Raw genomic sequence first — 24,971 nt, 5'->3', positions numbered from 1 at the left:
TCATTTAAGAACTTCAAGGAAACACAAAAGAGAAATTCAAGTGTAGAGAGATGAGAGAGATAGCAGGATGTGATTTGTTGCTAGGGGAAAGTCTGACAAGGGTCATCAGACTTTTCAATGTTCTCTAACTAGCTCAACCATTGTGATATGTGTAGGATTAAGGTACATGATAGGAAAGAAGATGGATAGGGAACTGAAAGTGATTTTCTTAACACAGTTTCATTTGGTAGATTTTCCATTTGATGAATTGGAGCTCTAGAATTACTTGTCTTGGCTGGATGACATGCTAAGAACTAAGAATTTAAATAGATTTTTGACCATAGGTCAGATGAGAATTGAATTTAAGAGAGTCAGAGAAGTATGTAAAGAGCATGGTTCAAAGAGTAGATTACCTTCTTTGAGAAGGTAGAAAATGAAAAAGAACTTTCTTCCCATCACTGAAGAATTTCATAACCATTCATTATAAGAGTTGGATGAGAGAATTTGTAGACTTCTACAAAGTTGAGAGGCTTACTAACTAACCACAGTAATCCCAACAGATTGTAGACAGAGTATTAGATTAATCTAAAGAAAGGGAGAGTTATTAACCAGTTGTAATGTTTACAATACCAAATTGGAATGACAGGTGACACAGTATCTAGTAGAAACTATCAAGGACCACAAGAAAACAATAAGATAACCTAACTGGTAAACCACATCTCTGCATCAGTGGAAACACTGTCCCTCTACATGGGTCCATTAGTCACAACTGCTTCCCTCTATGCCTCATGTATGATTCCTATAAAATACTATTCTTACCCTTGAGAATCTGTCCTGATATTTTTATTTTTTCTCATTTTTGTCTTTGCTTTGAACTATTGTGTGTTCTTTGATTTATGAGTGAACACACAGACTTCACCAGGGACTTGTGAAGTATAATTTGGAAAAGTATTCTAACCCACAAAGTGTCTCATATATGGGGTAAATTTTTAGGATTCAAGTGTAAGAGTGCTCTTAGATGTTATAAGGAAGCAGGGTGATGTTATTAATAAATTAAATAAAGGGGTACTCATATACTTCCTAGAGAAAACTCAACACTGGCTTGAACTATTCAGTTCTTTTCATTGAACAAACACTATGCTGATTTGAGCCAACCCTGGACTAACACAAAAAATTATTATAGTACTATTTGAGCATTAAAAGAAATCATGACTTGAAAGGCTTATAGATAAGTGGGTGATATCAATGTATGACACATTTTGCTATGGTTTTGGATTACAGTAATTAACCTGGCATCTGAGATTGCAGACAAAAGCACCATGCCTCAGCATCATTGCGCACTCAGAATCATTCCTCATTTAGCTCATTTGGAAAGCTGGAGCTGCTGCTGCCTGTAAACAAAGGAATAGAGATGAAAGTTGCTGCATCCTGTTGTAAATGGGCAATTATCCTTTATCTAGTTCCCAACTTTCCTTGCAAACATGCCAACAGATAAAACACTAGCTTGTGTGTTGATTTTAGAATTCATTTTTCCTCTCCGTATGAGTCAAGCACATTCTTGGGCTTCAGTTCCCAGAGCTGGCTGCTCACTCCCCAAAGCAATACCTTTCAATGGCTGTAGCCATGACAACAAGCAACCAGTTGAAGGAGAAGGGGAATCAGTCAAATGAGTGGCATCATGGGTTGTCTTGATTATCACATCAAATTGCCCAGCCTCACACAAACTGACCATTTAACCAAAGGTTTTTTTGGTGGATTTTACATTTGACAGCGCACTTTGTCTAAATTTCCTTTTACTTTTTACTTCTGTGCAAGCAGTCTAATTGGTTCAAAGAGAAACCAACAGGCAGGATGCTGGATTTTCATGGAGCTGGTGTTTCCCATGGGTAGCTTAGGGTGTGGTATTATCATATATATCTACTTCTTTCTCCAGGAATGGAAAAGTATCTTATCTGATATATTATATATATATATATATATATATATATATATATGTATATATATATATATGGTAGAATGCCTTAATAAATACCTCACTGGATTTGAAATTAGGAAGAACCAAGTCTGATCCTGCCTCTCAGATGTACATTAACTGTGATCCTGAACAAATCATTTAGTCTCCACCAACCTTGGTTTTCATAGTATAAAATGGGGATAATAATTATAGTATATGCCTTACAAAGTTACTGTGAGAACATGACTAACATGAAATTATGTTAAACTTGATTGTTCATGTACAACTTATATCAGATTGTTCACTGTCATGGGGAGGGGGGGAAGGGAGGTAGAAAAATGAGGAATTCAAAAACTTGCAAAAGAATGGATGTTGGAAACTATCTTTGCATGTCATTGGAATATAATAAAATGAAAAGTAAACCAAAGTTGTTTTGTGAGCATCAACTGAGATAATATATAGAAAGCACTTTGCAAACCTTAAAGTACTTTCACTTAAGGATAACTTGTCATTATTAATAATACTAAAGTAGAGACAGAATCTTTGGGCTAGATTTGAAAATAGCTTGAATTAACACTTAATTCTCTAAATCTTGTGCTGAACAGATATAGATGCCTAAGAATATCCTTATACTTCCTCTTTTGACACAAGAGGAGAAAACTTGGAACATTGTTTCTTCCCAAGGTTCAAATAATGGAGTCCAGGGAAAAGTGAGATCAAGTTTATGAGTTCCCTTTAGGCATTCTGCTGGGCTCCCTGAGCAGCTCTGAAGTGTTATTTCTTCAATGCTTCTAGTTTGTCCTTGGAGGCACTGTTGCTACTTCTGGGACACCCAAGGCTTCATATTCAAGCCTTCTGGACATTTCAAAATTTATAAGGTCCGATGGCAGTGCTACTGGTGGTTGTGCGGTAGTGACTCTTCTTTCCTCAACTCATCAAGTTATTTTTTTCTCAGTGCTTAAGCAATTTCTAGAACAATTTACCCAGATTTTTCAAACCTATCTTAATATCTTTGATCAACTGATTCAGAAAATGGATGAAGTTATCAGAGTTCAGACTCTTGTTAAATTGTCTTAAATTGGGGTGTGGTAGGGTCATTGATTCAGTCAATCCCTATGCTTAGAACAGGCTAGCTAGATCTAATATATATATATATATATATATATATATATATATATATATGTATATATATGTATATATATGTATATATACATATATATGTATATATATATATATATATATATATATATATATATAAAACAGATCAGGTAGATTCGTGTTAGAGCTTCCCTGAAATGTTTGTATGATCACTGTGTAATTAATTCATCTGTATAAGGGCAAGCCCAAGGTCATGGCAGAAGGATCACAGATAAATCTTCTGTGCCCAATGCAAGATGTGATGGGGGTAGAAGAAGACAGAAGCAGCACGCTGATTGTCTCTACTGGAACAGTCAAGGATAAAGACACCGGATTTGGGAGTCATGAGACCTAGTTTGTAATCCTGGGTTTATTACTAATTTTCTTTAGTGTATGATCTTGGGCAAGTCACATAATTTCATTAGGCTTTAATTTGTTCATCTTTAAAAGGGGATTTTGAAATACTTGCCTTATCTCAAGGGTCATTGTGAGGATTATTAAAGGATCAATATGCTTTAGGACTTGAGTCGTTTTAGAATATATTAAGCCTTTCTTAACAGCTTTCATAGGAATCCTCATCTGTTTAATGTCAGAGCAAATTATTTAGATGGACTTATTACTTGGAAAGACTTGCATTTGGCCAACTGATTTGGATTTCTGAGAATGTGGATTTTTTTGATCAGTGTCTATGACTGTAACTTTAGACCATTTGTCCAATAGATTAGGAGTCTCTGAGGGCACTTTGTAATCTCCCAGGGCTAGGTCCTCCTTCAATGCAATGGACCTTTGAGACATTTACCGGAGTTATCTGAAGGTCAGTTGCACAGCCTCTAGCTGTGACTTCTATCAGTGTCTTTCTACATGTTTCCTTCTCAAATAATAGGAATTGTTACTGTCAAGAGAGCTGACTTTCCAACAAGTGAAGGACAGTATGTATCAGCCAGAAGGACTCAGAATACCAAGTTTTCCTTGTATAAACATGACATTCCTTTTTGTTTAAATTATGTAAAATAGAGTGATAGTAGCAAGTTGGAAAAGTGCCAGTCTAAGAAACAAGCTCTCTAGATAAATTTTTGACAATAAATTGCCTAAGGAGTGGAAGGCATTTCTTTGGGGTAAGACACTCCAGTCCACCCAATCATCTTTTTTTTTTTTTTTACCATAGAAATGCCAGTGTGGCTTCAGTATTTTACAATTAGGTTATATCCCTATCACCTTTCCTTTATAACTATGAGTGGGTGACAGTTAACAAGGGATTCATAAGGAGAGAAACTTGGCATAAACGTCATGGCAATCAGAAAGCTTTCTTTTCTCTGCCAGGTTTGGTCTCAAAATTAGAGGGTGAATTCAATTAGGAATTCTCTGATTTTTCAAAAACAGTATGTACAATATAACTTTTTTAGAATAATTTTCTCATGGTGTAGATATTGAATTTTAGGTTCATATAGTCATTATTGCTGTAGAACCTCAGAGATACTTCAATCAGCAAACATCTTAGTATCTATTAATATGGGTGCCCTGACAATACACAGAAAAGGCAAGATTATTTCTTGCCCTCAAGGAGATTAATAGGGATGACGTGATAAATATAAGAGTATATTTTACATATATATATATATATATACATGTATATTTATGATGTTGAATAATATGTGTAGAGTAAATAGGAAATCACCTTAGTGGGGAAGGCAGTGGTGGTGGTGGTGGTGGTGGGGTCCAAGGAAAGACCTCCTGAAGAAGGTGGTGCTTTAGCTGGAGTATGAAGGCACCAGGGCTTCTAATAGGCAACAGTAACAGAGAGAAATTCTAGATATCAAGCAATAGCTAGTACAAAAGGAGATAAATAATTATGAGAAATAGCAAAGAAACTTAACTAGAGACTGTATGGAGGCCACTGGAAAGATAGGAAAAGAGACCACTTTGTACAGAGCTTTAGAAAGAAGACTTTATTTTTAATTGTAGAGGTCAATATAGAACTATTGAGTATATTGAATCTGGGCACCCATAGTCAGATCTATACTTTAGTCAGGAATATCTGGTCCACTCAATTTCTGTGAACATGATGGAGGTCAGAAATCTTAGTCTTACTTTTCATGGACCTGAAAAATTATCTCTGGAAAATGCACTATACAGATAATTCACCAAAATTAGGCAAAAAATATACTTTAAAATGTAGTAATAATTGGCACTGGTTAATATGATTAAATGATAAGAATTAGGAAGATTTACTTGGGGAAAATCTTTTGTTTGTTATGTTTTTTTGATGAAACTATTATCTCATCCATGTAGATATTTCCTTTATTTAGGTAGATCATAATCCCTCTGTCCTTTCTTATCCTATGTAATTCTTGTCTATTTGCTTACACAGAATAGGTATTCCAAATACTGGAGGATTCCTTCTATGTATTTTTAATTTTTAGTGTGCTTGCAAGGCCTGGGCTATCTGCCTATTATTCTTTGGGCCCCATGATTTTCCTAACAGTTGACTTTATCTTCCATAGCGTAAATGACATCCATAACACTTTTTTTTTTTTAAGAATGAGACCACAGATTATTTGATTTTCCTTGAAATGAATGTATATGGCTATTAAAATATTTTCAACTAAAATATTTGAAAAAGTGACTTCTTTTCATAGTTAAGAGCAGAACTGAGGAAAACCAACACTAACCAGGAATATTTTTCACACTGGCAACAAATACTTTTAAATGATAATAGTTCTCAAGATGTACAAATCAGAGTAACAATAAATATTGGGCCTCATTTAACCTTTCTATATTTAGGATTCAAATATTAAAAGCTATGTTAAAATAAAAAGATGCTGGATTAAAAAAAGTTTAAAAATGATTTGAAAAATTGGGAAACTTGCCACATAGTTGCCATAAATATTTGTTAGGTGACTGAATGGCAAAATATTCTGTAGTGAGTCAGATAACTATTACATAGGTTAATAATTTATTATCATAATTATATTTAACTAGAGAAAAATTTAAATTTAAGCATTTTTTCCAATAAAGAAAATAACAAAGGACTCATATGATAATGAATATTTGTATTTATTTGTATAATTTGTATATTTGTATATACTACTTATATAGAATTTGTATATACTGCTTATACAGAAACTATAGGTAGAAAACTTTTTTAAACAGTCTAAAATTGTCATCCTTTTCTAACACTATTTTTAATAAAAGAAATTTTGTGGCATATAAGCAAATGAAGATATCTTTAAAATATTTGATTATAATTCAATTTTAATGTGGTCCATGGAGGAATTTCTTATATGGATGGGATCCCTGATAATACTGATGAATGCATTTGTGAATTTATTTAAACATTTTCCCCTCAGGTTGTTCTTAACTTTATCAGAGGAGGTAGAGGTTGGACCTATGATTTCATTTGTAGGAAACTCCCATTATGTGTGCAGTCATCCATTATCTAGAGCACAGACTAAGAGCCACACAGTCAGTAGGTGTCTGCTTTGGGGTTTTAACCCAGATTAACCCTTTTCTGACTTGGGTGATTATTCCCTCTCCATAACACCATACTGCTATTTGAGTTTTATCCTATCATCTGTAAAGTTTTCTGAATGCATAAAAAATGAATAAGAGAACTGAAGGAAATAGACTTCTTCCTTTCTGACTTTTGGAGACTATCTTAAGGGTACAATGGAATGAGTCTAGGATTTCTGTTTCAAGTTCACAGAAATGAAGTGACTTGGATTTTTTCACATATAAGTGACAAAAAATGAAGATATTCACAATTTGCATTTTTAAAAAAGCAAATTATTCATGCTATTTGGAGGATATCATCCCTGAACATAATACTTAGCAAAATTATTTCCTTTCTAGAACTGTGATTTCATTGATAGGGTGAGTTTGTGGTGAAAAAACTTTTACCAATGTTGTTGGCAACTATTCTTCAACTTAATAGATTTAGAGAGTTGTTTCATAATTAACAATATGAATGCAACAGGACAATACCAAAATCATGAGTTGGCTCATTCCATTTAATAATTAAATTCATCCAAAAATAATTAAAATGACAACCAGTTCAATCAAGTTGTCTGTCAATTTAATAGTCTTCCATAGAGGACTTTCATTATAGTCATTAACTCTATTTTATATATAGTCTATTAGATTGGGCCAATAACAGAAAAGGTGGAAATAATGTTTTAAGTCCTCATTTGCTTGAAAGAGTGTTGGATCTGATGTTCTATCCAGTCAGTGAAACTTATATATGACCTTGTATATAATCCTCCTTGTGTTTTCCTTTCCTTATATATAAAATGAGGGAAGTGCACTAGATGTTGTCTGAATTCCCTTCATTTTAAATCTTTAATCCTATAATCTGTAATTACAAAGTGGGAAAAAAATGAAGTTTCTTTTTAACAATCAATGATTTACAAAGGATTATAAAGGATTTGTTAACAAGAGAGGAAAACCAATTTTTTCATGAATGAATAATGAAGTCATCTTTTATTACAATTAATAATGATAATAATAATAGCGATATTTTTATTCTATTTTATAGTTTGTAAGGCACTTGATATATATTCTCATTTTATCTTCACAGCAATCCTAAGAAGCCTGCTATTATTATTATTATTATTATTTATTATTATTCTGATTTTACAAATGAAACTGGGACAAAAAAATTTAAGTGGAGAATCTCCCAGAAGCTGTTTTTTTTTTTTTTTTAGTTTTTGGAAGGCAAATGGGATTAAGTGGCTTGCCCAAGGCCACACAGCTAGGTAATTATTAAGAGTCTGAGGCCAGATTTGAACTCAGGTACTCCTGACTCCAGGGCTGGTGCTCTATCCACAGCGCCACCTAGCCACCCCCAGAGGCTGTTTTTGAAGTCAGATTTTCTTGTTGTCAGATCCAACACTCTATGTATTATTCAACCTACCTGCTTATAAATGTATGGATAGTTAAAATAAAAAAGTAATCTATTGTCATTGAACCAACACTGTCCAACATATATGCATTAAGAAATTAATTCTTTTTTAAATTAATTTTTATTTTATTTTCACTTCCAAATTCTCTTCTACTCACTTCCTCCCTACCCCCCCCCCAATTTAGAAAGCAAGAAAAACAAAATACATTACAAAATGTATAATCAAGAAAACAAATTCCTGGCTTAGCTATGTCAAAAAAAAATATGCTTCAGTCTGAGTCTTGATAGATTATGTTTCTATACTCCTGAGTTCATCAATTTTCTTTGTGGAGGTAGGTGGTGTCATGAGTCCTCTAGAATTTTCACAGTTTATCATTAAATTGAATAGAATTCTAAAGTTTTTTCAAACTTTATAAATTTATAAAATTTATATATATATTATATTTAATTTATATATTTATTTATATATTTATAAAATTATTGCTATTGTAAACTGTTCCCTGGTTCTCCTCACTTCGCTCTGTATCAATTTATACAAACCAGTTTTCTCTGAAACTATCCTCTATTTCTTACAGAAGAATAACAGTCTGATGGACTAATTCTATGGGTTTCCACTTCAGCTGCTTGTTGTAATGTGCTTTTTGATCTACTTCCCCACCCCAACCCCACCCTTTCATTATAGAATATCTAATGACTGGGTTTTTCTTTTTGCCATGTTGTGGATTTTGGTGAAGAAGTTCTACAATTAATAAAAAACCTAGAGCATCTGGAGAAGCTACTCATGAATAGGAAATCCCTCTTTTGGTGTATTTCATGTAGAACATTAGTCATGGCAACTCATTGCACATCTATGGTAGACTGAACATATATATCTCCCTCTTTGATGCTGGTACCCAGTGGACTATTGAATAAGACAGTGAGGCACAGTGGAAAAACTCTTCATCTGGAGTCAAAGAACTGCTATACAATCATTTATCCTCTCTGGGAGGAGGTGGGATGGAGAGGGAGAGAATTCAGAAGTGAAATAAAATAAAATTTAATTGAAAAAAGCTCTCTATGTTTCAGTTTCCTTAGTTATACCAATCAGAGGAATTGGAGTGAATGACCTCTAAGAAAATTTGAACTCCGAACCCACTTTTTTCATAAAGCATAAAACCACAAAAGCTGAAAAGCTCAAAATGCACATCATACACTGATTATATGGTATCTGGAATTAAATTGCAAATGTATAATGAATTATTATTCTTAGGTAGTATTTGGTTATGGTAAACTAAAATATTGGTTGAAATAAATGGAATATATCTCCAGGATTCTGTATATTATTCCTCACATTCTGGATCTCACTTAACATTCCATGGGTCATATTTGGTTTTCCAATCATAAAGTTGTATTAACTGTATAAAATAAACTCAGGCCTGAATTCTTGTCCCTACAGGAACAATAAACATTCTAACTTCTTTTATGCTAAACCCAGTATAGCCTTAAGGAAGTGGGGTTGGGGATGGGGAGAAGGGGGTGAGTTTGCAGAGCTGAAAAGAGTCTAAGGCTTCTGGCACTAACTTGAATCTCAAGCCTTATTTACAATGATATTTTTCTTTAAAGTCTTTTCTTTTTCTTTTAAGCCAGTTACTAAAGAAGCACACAATTGAAAGTAATGTGAAGTTGCATGAGTAATGTAAAGAACTGATAAAAAGTAGAATTCAAAATGTCAATTCCAGGACTGCCTTCTATTAGATGATGTTGCATTATTCAATCAATCAAAAAACAAAGTACCAACCATGTTCCAGACATAATACTAACTGCTGAATTATAAACATCTTGAGAGTAGGGATTGATCCATTCTTTGGAATTGTGTTCCTCTCCTCACTATGTTGCTTTTCCTCTCAACTCATAGTAACTAATAAATACTTGTTGATCACTTAATTGCCTTTTAAAAATTAGAGCCAAGTTCTCATATACTTTGTAAGTTATAGTAGAGAGACAAGGTAAGGAAAGAAGTAAAGAAGTGCATACAATAGATTATAATCATTACAAATATTTCTGAGAGACCTTTAGATTGTAAATAAAAGTGATTGAATCTGGAACAATCAGTCTGACACAAATTTTTTGTTATTTGTCAGTCTCTTCCTTCTATTTCTACACAATCCCTCAGCTGTCTGATTAAATCTAGGAGGTGTTTAGGGACTGGATTCTACGAAGATAGAGTGACAACTTCTGGACAATTTAATGTCTTAAATCACCTGTCTAGGAACAGAATTTGAGAGGTTAAGGGATTTGCCCAGTTTTAGACAACATATGTCAGGTGATACTTGAAGATGTATGTCTTTCTGGCTCTCAGAACACTGGCTTTCTCTATAGATTATACCATACTGCCTCTTCTCCATTTAATATACAATCCTTCTTCCTTCCTTCCTTCCTTCCTTCCTTCCTTCCTTCCTTCCTTCCTTCCTTCCTTCCTTCCTGCCTGCCTGCCTGCCTTCCTTCCTGCCTTCCTTCCTGCCTTCCTTCCTGCCTTCTTTCCTCCTTTCTCCTTCCTTCCTCTCTCTCCCTTCCTTCTTTCTTCCCTCCCTCCCCTCATTCCTTTTTCTTCATTTATTTATTCCTTTTATTTGTTTATTTATTTAGTTTATTTTTCTTTCCTTTTTTAAAAGTTGGAACACTTTAAGAAGATTGAGTGAGAACATCAGACCAGCATAAATCATTATTTTTTTCAATCAAAAGGCACCACTAGTCTTTGCAGGATTTCTGGAATTCACTCATAGGCTCTCTCTCTCTCTCTCTCTCTCTCTCTCTCTCTCTCTCTCTCTCTCTCTCTCTCTCTCCCTCCATATACACACACACACACATATATATATATATATATATATATATATATATATATATATATATATATATATATGAGTTTTTTTAAAAGACCTAGCACTTCTCAGAGTCTTAACTGTAAAGTTTCACTCTAAACTTATCTATAAGTTCCATTAATAGAACCAGTGGATCTAAGAAAGTAAAAGGGAAAAAAAAACCCTACCAGTTCCTATATTCAACTGGAGGCATTTATGCTGATAGAATATTTTTGGCTATGGGAGATTATTATTTGGATTCCCTTAAGAAGTATATAATGTCCAAAGATATAAAAGAGTCTCTTTTTGTTTGGGGCCATGTCACTGGGGTATCTTGTTAGCATTTTAAATACCAACAAGCAATTTTTTCCCCCTGGTTAGGTACTTTTCTACCCTCATGCTTTCACTATCACCTCCATGCACATGACTGGCAAACCCATATGTTCAGTTGTAGCCCCAATCACCCTTAATTCAGACCCTCATCACCCAGGCTATTGCAAAAGCCTTCTAATTGGTCTCTCTGCATCCAACTCTTTACCCTCTAATTTATCCTCTACACATTGATATTCCTAAAGGGTAGGTCTGGCCATGCCCCATCTATGATCAAGAAGTTTAATTTGTTTCCTGTTATCTCTAGCATAAAGTTATTACTTCTCTGGCCTGAAAACCCTTAATAATCTGGTTCCATTCTGTTTTACAAGGTTTATTTCACATTATTTTTTCCCCCTCACACACTTCAGTTTCAATCAAATAGGTCTACTGAATATTCCCCATACATATTATCACATCTCCTCACCTCCACTTCTGAAACTCCTGGTTCTTCTCAAAATTTAGCTTATGGGTTACCTCTTTCAAAATGAATTTTTGATTCTCACTCCCCTACCCCCAAATACTTTCTTTATATTATATTTACTTCTTTGTCAACATATTTTATCTTCCTACCCCCTGCCTCAATAGATTAACTCCTTGAGGAAGGGGCAATCTCACATCTATCTTGGTATCCTCTGGTACCTAGCACAGTATCTGCCATTTATAGAAGTTTAATTCTTGTTGATTTATGATTGGTCCTTACTTTTCTTTCTCTAGGGCTAGGCTTTCTGAATATTCCCTATGATATTATTTGCTTGTTTGTTTTTCTACTGCTACCACCCTGAGTTTCTTTACATGGGGGAGAGAACATAAGGTTTCTGTACTCTGAAATTAGCATTCAAATCTTTTTCAGATGTTTTAAGAGTTTTTACATCTAATCCCTGTGGGGAAATACACAGGGGCTTAAATTAACATATGAAGAGGAAATAACAAAGTTCTATATCTTAAAAGGTTTGCTGTATTCCATACAAATGCACAGGGAATCAAGCCTGGGTCTTTCTTAATTCTCCCATACTTTGACTGAACCTGTTTTCGATCTTGCCTCTGGAGTCAGTCGGACTTATTCCTCTTTGGGTTGGATGATGAATCAAGGGGGATTAGATTTCTAGTTAACTAAAGAAGTTTCAGTTTGGCAAAGTAGCAAAGAATCTCAGTCCTTTTAATTCTATTTTATTAAACAAATACATATTAGGTGCCTATTTTGATCAAGGATCTGTGTGTGTGCTGGGGATAAAAAAAATTCAGTGACATAGACTCTATCCTTAAGAACCTTACAATCTATGGGAGGGTAGGGGAGGTGGGAGAACATGCACACCACAGAGTAAATGCAAAGTATATACTATACAAGATGATATAGAGCAATTTCAAGAGAGCATGGATTTCTAAGTGGAGGGAGTTAGGAAAAGCATTATGTAGGAGATATCTACTTATATGGAGGTGAGAAGGTCCTATGGAATACCACACATGGTGATGGGGTGAGGCTATGGGGGGTTCAGTTGTAAAAAAGGCAAAGAGGGAAGAGATAGAATGTTGTTCATAGAAAATAGCTAAGAGACTAGAATAGAGAGTTCATGAAAGGGAATAATATAAAGCAAGATTAGGAATTTAGGCATGAGGAGAAACTGAAAAACTTCTGATAGCCTAAAAAATTTGTATTTTATCCCAGGGACAATAGAGGGAGATTGAAAGTTTTTGAATAGTGGTATGAATGATTAGATGTATGCTGTGTTAAAGAGGAGTCAGAGAGGAGAGACTGGAAGCTGAGAAGCCAATCAGGAAGTTACTACAATGGTCCAGGCTAGAGGTCAAGAGTGCCTGAACTACGGGAGAACATTTGTGAATAGAGAGAAAGAACTGGATTCAAGAAATGTTATGGACATAAAGTCAAAGAGAATTGAAAACTGGTTGAATGGGGGAGGTAATGGAAAGGTGAGATGTCCTCAAGACTACAGACCCTGGTGACTTGAAAATTAGTGAAACCATTCAACAAAAATGGAGAAATTTAAAGACGATGGCTTTTGGAATTCATAAGAATTCCTTTTTGGACAGGTTGCCCTTAAGGATCCTTCAGGACATCTAAATCCAGCTTTTTTCCTTTTTGAAATTATTTTTTAATTCAATAAAATTCCTTTCTCTCTCTTTCACCTTTCACTACTAATTGTAAATGAACAAAAAAAAACACTATCCCTTTTACAAACAGGTATAGTCGATCAAAAAAATTCTTTATTGCTCATGTCTAAAAGAAAAAAGTCACCTATAGGATTACAATAAGTTTTGCTAGGTAATTATTCTTGCCTTCTGGGATATACTATTCCAAGTTCTTCTTTGTAGTGGCTGCTAAATCATATACCATTATGACAGTCTCTTCAGTACTTTAATTTTTTTCTTTCTATCTACTTAAAATATTTTTTCTTTGAATTGGCAGCTCTGAATTTGGGTTATAATGATGCTGAGGATTTTAATTTTGAGGTTCCTTCCATGAAGTGACTGACAGATTAGTTCTATTTCTACTTTGCCCTTAAGTTCTAAGCAAGCTACCTTTTTCTGAAAGCAGTTTTAAGATTTCTTGAAAAGTGATATCTAGATTTCTTTTTTGGTCTTGGTTTTCAGGTAACATGTTAATTTTTTTCTCCTTGATCTCTTTTCTAAATCAATATTAACAGAGATACCTTGAATTTTCTCCTGTTTTTTCAGGTTTTAGAAATATATTTCTTATATTCTCATGGAGTCATTGACTTTTATTTAGTTCAGTATAATTTCTAAGGAGTTTATTGGTTGGGCAAGGTTTTATGCTTCTTTTAATTTTTTCCACTTCTTTCTTCAATAGCTCTAATTCTTTTTCTGTTTTTTTATCTAGTACTCTCATTTTATTTAAAAACTCTTTTAAAAATATATGCTTCATCTTTTTTAGAAATTCTAGTTGAATTTTTGTCCAAACTGTACTTTTCTTAGAGGTTGTACTTGTAGTCATTTGCCTTTGTAGTCCATGTCCAATGTTACTTGGAGTCATTTTTTTGGGGGGGGGGATTATTTTGAAGGAGCTTGTTACCATAACTCTTTCAGTGGGATTTTTGTTTGTTTGCTCATTCTTCCGATCTACTTTCTGACTTTAGACTTTATGTAAAGTTCAGGATCTGTATACTTCTGGATAGCATATCTGGATTGTTTCTGTTGCTTTGTTTCTTTGGGTTTTATTTTAAGTTATTCTAGGACCTCAAGGATAGTTCAGGTTGGATCCCTGAGTTTTCAACTTTCCCAAAGTGCTCCCAAAGAGCAAAGTTTGATCACTACTATTCTGGTAGGAGCTCTCTAAAAGTTCTGACCTGTTTGGCTTTAAGTGACAGTAGACTGTTGCCCCATTCACTGATTGGGAAGCTCTGATGGTTGAGAATGACAGAATTGTAGGTTCTTCTTTCTTCTGGTATTGCTGCCCTGATTATTCCTCTGAAGGTTTTACATTGGGCTAGGAGTTTACACTTCCCTTTACTCCTGAGTTCTGATCCATAGTGCTGCTACCTGTTTCTGCATGTGTTCTTGCTCAGTACGTAGGTTATGGTTCAATATGACTCTTCACTGTGGCTTACCACCTTCTCAGTTAGCAGTGGATCGGCAACCCAAACTGAGTTGGGCAACAGTGCTGCCAGTTGGCACCTGCTTGCCACACATGCTTGGCATGAGTTTGGGACCTCATTTGGTCTTGGAACATAGTCTCTGTCTTCACTGGAGTGCTCAACTCTTGGTATTCTCCTGGTCAGACCCTTTGCCCAGGTCCACAGCCTTTTTTCTTGAATTTCCTCATCAGGATTCAGTCTGGTGAATTTTCAGGGGATGGTTTTCTTCTGGGGGGGTGGGGGTGGGGGTGGGGGTGGGGAGGTCGTTATACTTCTCCTTAGACACTCTGATATATTATTAGCTCTGTTCTCCTAAACTTGGCTTTCAACCTGAGCTCAATTTGTGGCAAATGCTTCTAATTTCTGTCTTTCAAGGAGCCTTTAAATTTCCTGAGATTCATTCTTTCTTTGGCTCATTGTTGTCTCGCACTGTCTTTCTCAATGGCTCTGAATGATTTGAAGTCCTACCCTTGCCCCTGGCCCTCTGGATGAGAAATAGCCATCCTTTCACATGTCCTGACCTGGTAGTCATCTCCTTTACCGTCAGGGAGATCTTAATTGCATTGAGCTCTTAAATGTGCTAACTCAGCTTTCACCTATTTTTCTCTGTCTTGCTCGATTTTCCTGAAGCAAATTTACTACCCAGTTAGAATCAAAGGGGTAAGTGGGAATAGAGGAAACTGAAACAGTAGGAGGAGGCATCTGAAGTTAGAACGGCGACAGGAATGTAGATGAATAATGATCTTCCCAATTATTAATGTCTTCCTTGGATGAATGAGTGAAGCATTTATTAAATGCTTACTATATGTTAAAAAATGTGTTAAGTAAGATAAGACACTCTGCTCTTAAAGAGCCATCATTTTATTGGAAGAAAGAACATAAATGGAAATATTTGGTTCTGCTCCTCTGCTGCAGCTGAATTGACTTATTTACTTTACATTTCTTTTGTACATACTTCTCTGGTTACATGTTCTTTTCCTCTAGAATGTGAGCTCCTTGTGATCAGTGCTTGTTTTGTTTGTGTTTTTTTATCTCAAGGTTTTGCCTCTTATTTTCCTTTCCCCTATAAAAGTTCTTCCTCAAGTGCCTCCTTTATGTGAGAAAATTTCCGCATTCTTCTCCTTTCTCCCTTTTCCAGTACATCATTCTCTTTCTCAACCTTTCATTTTTTTTTTGAGACCATCCCAACATAATTGGCTTGCAGGCAGCCTTCTATGTGGACTCCTAACTGCCCTAAGAAAGCTAAAAGTTCTTAGGAGTTAATGTGTATTTTCTTCCCATATAGGAATGTAAACAATTTAACCTTACTGTGTTTGCTATGCAACTATTTAAAGGCAATAGAGTTGCCAATCAGCACCAGCTGCATGCCATACCAAGAAAGGGCTCCCTAAAATCTCTTTCTGACCAAGTTATCTAACCTCCTTACCATCTTTGGTACAATCTCTGAGATTTCCCTAAGCTTCTTCTTCTGCTGCTGTCACATCTGGTTTTTTTTTTAGGTTTTTTTTTTTTTTTTTTGCAAGGCAAACGGGGTTACGTGGCTTACCCAAGGCTGCACAGCTAGGTAATTATTAAGTGTCTGAGACCAGATTTGAACCTAGGTGCTCCTGACTCCAGGGCCGGTGCTTTATCCACTGTGCCACCTAGCCACCCCTCACATCTGTTTTTAAGGCCCAACAATGGCTTTGTTCTTGTGCTGTGGGTTGGGTCCCATCACCAGGTCACAGACCTTTCCAGGCAAGCTCCTAAATTGTCTTAGGTTGGAAAAATATCTAAATTTGATTTTTTTTTTGTTGGCTCTGTTGCTTTACAATTTGATATGAGTTATTATTTTTAAGTTTGTCCAGAAGGGAATGTTGGGAGAGTTCAGTTGGGTTGCTACTTGTATTCCACTATCTTGACTCTGCTCTCTATTTTGTTCTTTCTCTTGTTCCAAAAGATCCAAAACAAAAATTTTAAAATTCTTTTAAAATATTTGCCCTTAGCATTTACGTCAGGCCACCAGCTCACTCTAAATAATAGTGTTGCTGACATTATTCTTAAAGGACTTTCTCCTTCTTCTGTATTCATCCTCACATGCTTGCCCTTGAAGTCCATCTTTTCTACATATCTTTTAAAAATTAAACTGATAAGTTTCTTATGTATTCATATTTGTATCTTTAGACATTATAGGAAGGATGATAATCTGGAGTGGATTCAGAGAAACATGGTGAAAGATTTGGAAAATGTGCTATAGGATTATGCAAAGGAATTGGGCATGATTAGCCTAGAGAGAATACTTATATGGTATGTGATAGCTATTAAGTAATTTAAAGAATACTATGTAGAAAAAGGGTTAGGAACTGTTCTGGTTGGTTCCAGAGTTCAGAACTAACCACAATAGACATAAGATGTAGAGAGTCAGATTTAGATGATGCAAAGAAAACTTTTTGGACATATAGAATTCTCCAAAGGCTGAATGGGACATCTTGAGAGGTAAGGCTTCTTTGGAGGAATTTAAAGAGAGTGGTCCTGAGTTCAAATTTGACCACAGATACTTATTAACTGGGTGATCTGGGACAAGTCACTTGGTTCAGTTTGACCTTCATAAAATGAGCTGGAGAAGGAAATGGCAAACTACTCTAATATTTTAACCAAGAAAATTTCAAATGGGGTCATGAAAAAACAAATATGACTGAAAAAGGACTGAACAAAAAGAGGTGAAGATGTGGTCCTAACCAACTGTGAGATTCTATGGTTCTGTAGAGAGAGTTTAGATTTATCTAAACAAATTTCCTTTATTTTGCAGAAGAAGAAACAGAGGTTCGTAAGATGATGCACACCATTGTTAGGTCTAATCCTATACTTTAGGGGGAACTTGACTGTTTCCTTAGCATCCTGGCCTCAGTCCTTTCTCAAATACAATGCTGGTGTCTGTGGCATTTATCCTAGCACTAGACTAGAGCCCCCCCCCTTCCCTGCCATCCATTGAAACGTTGTGTAATAGATTCCAATCTCCTTCATATTCAAAGGATGCCTGACCCTAGTTGAATCTTCCATAAACTTCTTTTTTCTGGAATCTTTTGCTTAAAGCTTATACCTATAATCATATAATAAAAGACCTCCTTCCCTGGGATCAGTGAACATTCTAATCTTTATTAGTCCATCTCTCAAGTCTGCACAGTTCTCTCAGTACTCAGATTAATAATATTCAACTCTTACCAAGGGAGTGGTTTTCTGAAATTCAGGTTCATAGGAAAAAGAAATACATTCTCTATATAGTAATAAATAATGGACAGTTAGTTCCTTTCTCTGACTCTGGTGAGAGCAAGGTTTTAGTCTCAGATCAACCTTGCCCTCTTTCTATAACATTTCTATAACCTGTAGGAAATTTCCACATGTATATTCTTCCATAAAAGCAAAGTATATAATAAAATAATAATTAGAGTTGGCATATAGAGAAAATTTAAAGGTTCATAAGTTATTTTACACATATTATCTGATTTAATCCTTACAGCAGGCTTGTAAATTGTGTAGTACAAATGTTATTATTTCCATATTATAGACAAGGACATTGAAGTTAAGATGACATTTAGGGGGCTTCTGATCAGAGAAGTATCAAGAATCATCACCCAGCTTATCTGTCTCTAAATAAATATTCTTTCCACTCTACCACACTGATTCTGAAACTGAAATCATCATTTTCTTTTTGAAAATTAATTTTTATTGATATGTTTTAACATCACCAAAATTTTCCCCAATATCTTTCCCTTTTTCTCTGAGAACTATATTATATAACAAATATTTCTAAAGAGAAAAAAAAGAAAAAGTGGAGAAAAAAATTTCAAAGGTGATCAATATTTGGTAAAACTCTGAAAACAGAGTGCATCAATCATACTTGTGGACCTGCAGGTATCTTTTCATATCTCTTTTTTGAAGCTATTTTTGTCTGTGTAATTTTGTGGTCATTTTTGATCATGTCTTTATGTTGTTCTTTCTGATTACATTGTTGTGTCATTGTGCATATAGTTTCTGTGACTTTGCTGAAGTCATAATTTTCTGCTAAAAATAAAATTCTCCCTTCTGGTTTGCCTGTTCCTGACAATGACACCATCTTTCTTCTAGTTACCAGGTTTCAAGTCCTCAAAGTTATCTTGAATTCTTTTCTCTTTATCCCCACATTTATCCTGTACAATTCTTTCTTTGGAAGGACACATACTTGTTTGCTTGTCATCTCTTCCATTAAACTGTAAGCTTCTTGGGGACAGATATTGTTTTGCTTCTTTTTGTATCTTCAATGCTTAGGATGGTACCTGGCATAATAGACACTTAATAAATATTTATTGACTGACTTTCCTAAGGTTTGGTTTCTTCCTTTACCTTTCTCAGAGATTAAGTGGGAAGGCCTTTCCTACTTTAAAAAATGGAGCCCAAGGAGAAGGGAGATATGTTCTTAGTTCCTTAATTTGACTAACCCATCTTGGAGAGAGCTGAGGAAATAGCAGGAAGCTTCTTGGGTTAGAAAGTATCTCTTCCTCCCTAACATTCTCAGGTCTGCCTGTCTTCCTTTTTCATCCTTTCCCTTTTCTTCATATGCCTCCAAGAAATGACTCTTTGGCAAAATAGTCAGGGACAGAAGAAGGACAAGGCAGGGAGTGTTTCCTGAATTAGTTGTGTGGGTTTTTATTTTAATTGAGTACAGCATCCACACTTCTTCACAAAGTTTAAAGGAAACCCAGTTTATAACTCCTCAAGCTTGACCCAGGTGCTTTGTTTCTCATATGTACATTTCTAATAAGGGCATTTCCAATGCAAGAGCTACCCTTCTGAAATTCCTTACCTATCGATCTTTGAAACATCTGAGAACTCTCTGTATCCCAACCCCCAACTCTTTAATCCTTTTGCCTACATGCAATGAAAAATCAGAGGTGCATTTATGAAATGTTATAATCCTTGTAGCCAAGGGAACATTTTTTTTATAAATAAATAAATACAACCAAGTAACAAACAATTTCCTTTTCTATTTTTTTAAAGGATGAAAGTGATCAATATCTGCAAAGAAAGAAATGATAGCACCAGAAAGCTTGAATATTCACTAATTTGACTAATCTACTGGGAGGAATCTTAAACTACACTGGTAGAAGGCTAAGTGAAAGCATCCCAGGTAGAACTATCCTTGTCACTTGTCAGCACATTTTAATGAAATGCCAGTCTTTTCATACCAAATCCTGAAGAAAAACCTCTGGGTACCGATTGATGAAATGATTTCCCTCCCAAATGGAACCTAAATTTAAAATAAAGCATCTTCCATTTTGCAAAGCACAGCAGTCTGCAAGTTCAAGAGGTAAGACACACTTTCAGTATGTATAAACTGCAGAGTACATTTGAAAATAAAATTTTTAATTATGTTTGACATCCCGGGGCCCAGTGCTGTCATCCTGTAGGAGAGGAACGTCTGTTTTGACATCTCCAGTGCTAGAGACTTTAAATCAGTTTTCATATTGCTTACCTGCTAGCTAATCAGAATTGGGGGACAGATTCTTATCACCTTTGAAAGATTCATTCACAAGGGAGATGCAGATGGTACAGAATGCAAAGGAAGAGTTGGTGTTAAAGATGATGTGATGAGGAAAAATTCAATTATCCATTCATATTCCCAGCCAACTATCCAACAGACATTAAGAAGTGCTTATAATAAAGCACTGCATTAAATGAAGAACTCACTTGAACTTCTATTAAATTATAAACTTGCCATTTTAACACAGAGGCTGATGGGTAGGGTAGAAAGGACACAGGGTGTAGAATTTGATGCTTTATGCCCTTCTGACCTTGGGACCATCACATGATTTCTGTGGGCTTCATATTCCTCATCTTTAAAATGAGGGATTTAGCCTGGTTGATCCATAAGGTCTTTTTTTTTTCAGTTCTAAATCTTGTGATTGAAAGTTGGGAAGATTGAAAAGGTCATTTAATGCGAAAGAATGTGCAAGTTTGTTTTTTTGGATACTTGACATGCTTGCTGATTTCACTTAAGACAAAAAAATGGCATATTAAAGGAAAGGGTTGGAAAGCATGTTAACTGCTCAGGGAGACTGACTTGACCTCACTATTCAGGGTCCAATTAGAGAAAAAAGAGAAATGTTTTGTTATTTTTCAATAAGTACTTTAAGAAATGACTCAAATGTACTCTTTAGATATTGAATACATAGGGTATTGCATATTCCTGATATGGTATTGTGCTGATTTATTGATGGCCATTATAATTGGTTTTCTTTTAATTCCACATTTTACTTTTAGATTAAATCTATATTACCAAGATCAACTCTGAATAGGTGTCACGACTTTTCTAACCTTCTCTCTTGGATAGTACTTTTCTTAAAGCACAATATGAAATGTTTTTGAAAATCAAAAGAAATTTTAGCTGAATAATTCCAACAGAGAGGCTGGATAGTAGAGTGGATAGAGAATTGTCCCTAGAGTCAACCAGACCTGGGTTCAACTCATATTTTGGCTATGTGACTCTTAGTGCTCTTAGATAACCTTTTAAGAATTTAACTTACAGAGGAGATACCAAGTGGTATTAGTGGAAGTTCTTCGATGCTTTCTACCAATGAAATTACAGGTTCAATGGGGAGTGGGGGAATGTCTTTTCCTTCCTTTATCTAGATATTTCAAGCTGAAGTCTTTCTTGGTCTAAAATAAAATTATATGATTCTTCACTGTTTCCCTCACTTACCTTATGTAGAAAGACAGCCTTTCTGCTTGTCTGAAGTTATTTCACTAGTCTTCAGTTAAAAAAAAAACAAAGTATGAAAGAAAAAAGGGAAAAAAAGGAAATGTCTAACCATTCTTAAGAGTGAAAGAGGTTAAAAAAAGAGTGAAAGAGGTTTATATATTTTTTATTTTGTTAAATTTTTCCAATTGCAGGTAAAGAGAGTTTTCAACATTCATTTTTTTGAGTTCCAAATTCTTCTCCCTTCTTCCCATTTCTCCCCCCTCCCCAAGACAATAAGTAATCTGATAAAGTTAATATGTGTACAGTCATGTTAAATATATTTCCATTTTAGTCATGTTGTGAAAGAAGAATCAGAACAAAAGAAAAAAAAATCAAAAATTAATTTTAAGATGTGGAAATAGTATGCTTTGGTCTGCATTCAGATTTCATAGTTCTTTCTTTCCATAAGTCTTTTGGAATTGTCTGTCATAGTTGATGATCACAAATTGTTGATGTTAATGTGCTTGTTGTTCTGGTTATGCTTACTGATCAGTTCATGTAAGTCTTTCCTGGTTTTTCTGAAATCTTCTTGCTCATGATTTCTTAAAAAAAATAGAATTCCATCACATTAATAAACCACAACTTGTTCAGCCAGTTCCCAATTCCTGGACATTCCTTCAATTTCCAGTTTTCTGTCACTAGAAAAAGAGCTTAAAGTGGTCTATATTTGACTTATGAGATTAATATGAGATTAATAATGACTGTACTTAAGAATGAGTGACTTTGGTAAATGTGAGTAGTCCCAAAAGAGACATAATGGTTCCACGAAACTTCTGGGGACCTGTGTCATTTTCAAACATGGCATGCATTTCCCTATAGGGTTGCACATTTTTTTCACCTTCTGGTCAGTGATTCTCCTTTTCCTCATTCCAAGTAACATGATTTAATGGGCTGTCATTGAATATTCAGTGTTTAAAGTGTAGCCTTGGGTCTAGTGTCAAAGGACCTTGCATAACAACTCTTCAACTATGGGACTTTGGGCAAATTACTTCACCACTCAGTCTTGGTTTCATTAACTGTAAAATGGAGTAAGAGTCAATGACCCCTAAATTCCCTTGTAGCCCTAAAATGGTGATTCAAATATAATAACTATTAAGATATAGCAGTGTTGTGCCTATTTGATGTATGGGAGGTATAATTTAAATATTAATGCTCTATGCTTTACCCATCCCTCAACAATGCATAAATATTGCCCAGAAAGCAGAAGAATAATCATGAGAATAACGTATTGCTTTGTTAGGCTTGAGCACATTCTTATATGCCAACATAAATATTTTGGACTTCAACCTAATGCTTATTTAATTGATGACTATTATCCAAAATAGGAATCCTTGGCATATCCAATATAGAGTCTTAAAAAAAACTAGTCATTGCCCTTGGGAATAAAGGAGAAATCACAGTGATTTATTATTTTGTTGGGCTGTAACACCATTCTTTTCCCCTTATAAGCAAACATGAAAATCTTATCTTTCCTTGAATCTTCTCTCCACATCTCTTTGCTTTGTATACAAACTGTGGCCTTGATTACTGGAAATTTCTAATTTTTGCCAATCTATAGTCTCTATAGATATAATATTTATATTTTTATATTTTACAGTGTCATATTTATTAATATCATTTAGTTATACTATATATATATGCATGCATAAAAATTATGTATAAAACTTGATGCATCTACAAACAAAAGGGCTTTATGTTGGGAAGAAAAGGAAAGAAAATTGCTTATAATACATATACTGCAGAGAACTGTTGCTATGTAGGATGTGAAATAAAAGGAGAGATGCCCAACAAGAGACAAAAGTTAAAAAGGAATCAGCAATAAAATCCATAATCCAAAGTGTCTTATAGAAATTCACAAACTGGATAATAGAGAAGATGAACTGTGGCAGAGTCTGGTGATATTTCTCCAGTCAATCATTTAGCATGTTAATTAGTTTACCAGGCAATGTGCTAAACCCTGGATATGCAAAAACACAATAAAAAAAACCCATTTTTTCTCAAAAAAACTTAGTCTTTCTATAATCCAAAATGAAGTGAACATTTAGTAATTATTTGATGAACTTGATTAATAGGGAGTCAAGATATATAATTCAGGTCCTCAAATGTATTCTGGATATTGAATTATCTGGTTTGGATGTTTGTACTGATCAGAATAACCAGATAATTGTAAAATCACTTCTCATCAGTTTGTGTAACCTGTAAATTTCCAAAGTTAAGTACATTGAAATATTAAGTAGCATCGGCAAAAGTATTTTTCTCAGGTTATTTAAATCGTGCTTTCTAGAAATTAGTTCCTCTCTATTCTGACTTTTTTCTTTTTCCTTCTACAGAAACCCTTTACTTTCTTAGTCCATATTTACCTCTTCTCAAGATTGCTTTCCACTTTTGGATTTTCAAACAACTTTTCACTGTGGGTAAATAAGAAATCAAGGCATACCTGCCACAGCCATGCCTTCCTGTTGCTGCAATGAAAAATGATTCCTGGGGCTCTTGTGAAGCTTGGCCAGTGATGAGCCAAAGTGCTAAAAGCCTCAGATAAAAAAATCCTAGCAAAGTAAATTATTTATTTGCTTCTTCCTTATTCCAAGTAGTACTGATTCACAATGCCCTTTAATGTTTTATATTGAAAAAAAGGGAGAAATATAAAGAATACTGTTTTAATGACTGTGTAGACAAAAAACATTGCATAAAATTATTGTAATTGAGGGGAAAACAGATTATTTTACACAGTGCAGTATTATGTATCAACTAAAAATACAGTAAGTATAGAAGTATGTTTGAGAAACTTGCCTTGGAGACAATCTATATTTGAAAAGATATGTCAAAAAGATCACTTTTTTGTTGGAACTGCATGGAGGTGGATAGATGACAACTGTTATGATTGACATTAGAATACTAGGAAATCTCTGTAGTAGAAATGAACAATTACCAAACATGAATTATGATTTTGTTTTCATTACTTTTGTCAAAGCTAATTACATATTTAATTAAGACTATTCATGGTCATTATAGCTAATGAAAATGTATTTAAATTTCCACAAAGGCATCATTTAACTCTAAGGATCTATATTTGACCAATATTTACAGGTGATTAAGTAAGAAGAAATACTTATTTCTTGAATGACTACTATATGTTCATCACTGTCCTGTGCAATGTGAAAGCTCATTTAATTTTGTTTTCAATTAACAAGTGTTTCCATTTCTTTTCTCCTATCTTCCTATTCTCTTTGGAACAAAAGAGAAAAATAAAAGCCTTTTAATTAATATGATCAATCAAGCAAAACAAATTCCCACAATGACCACATTCAAAAAAATGTATATTGCATTCTGAATCTTGAGTCCATTACTTCATTATCAAAACATAAATAGTCTGCCCTTGAATTGAGGTTGGCCATTCTATAGGTGAGCACAGAAATAAGTTTATTAAACTAAC

The 24,971-nt window shown here is 34.6% G+C and overlaps 1 long non-coding RNA gene across 6 annotated transcripts in view; it reads left to right on the top strand.

Annotated features, from left to right (window-relative positions):
- The window catches only part of LOC141493858 (uncharacterized), a 304,223-nt gene that overhangs the window by 70,345 nt on the left and 208,907 nt on the right, over positions 1-24,971 (top strand). For 4 of the 6 annotated variants that reach the window (XR_012470342.1, XR_012470339.1, XR_012470337.1 and 1 more), the window contains 2 exons: positions 19,798-20,107; positions 23,869-24,041. This is a non-coding gene — a long non-coding RNA (uncharacterized LOC141493858). Of the gene's footprint in view, positions 1-19,797; positions 20,108-23,868; positions 24,042-24,971 lie in introns of those variants that run through there. The other 2 variants (XR_012470340.1, XR_012470341.1) reach the window with 1 other exon arrangement.

This window comes from Macrotis lagotis, chromosome 7 (assembly GCF_037893015.1).
Source record: "Macrotis lagotis isolate mMagLag1 chromosome 7, bilby.v1.9.chrom.fasta, whole genome shotgun sequence".
In the NCBI taxonomy this organism is placed as follows: Eukaryota; Metazoa; Chordata; class Mammalia; order Peramelemorphia; family Peramelidae; genus Macrotis; species Macrotis lagotis.
The sequence above is the reverse complement of the archived record's forward strand: the minus strand, read 5'-3'. Positions and strand labels throughout refer to the sequence as shown.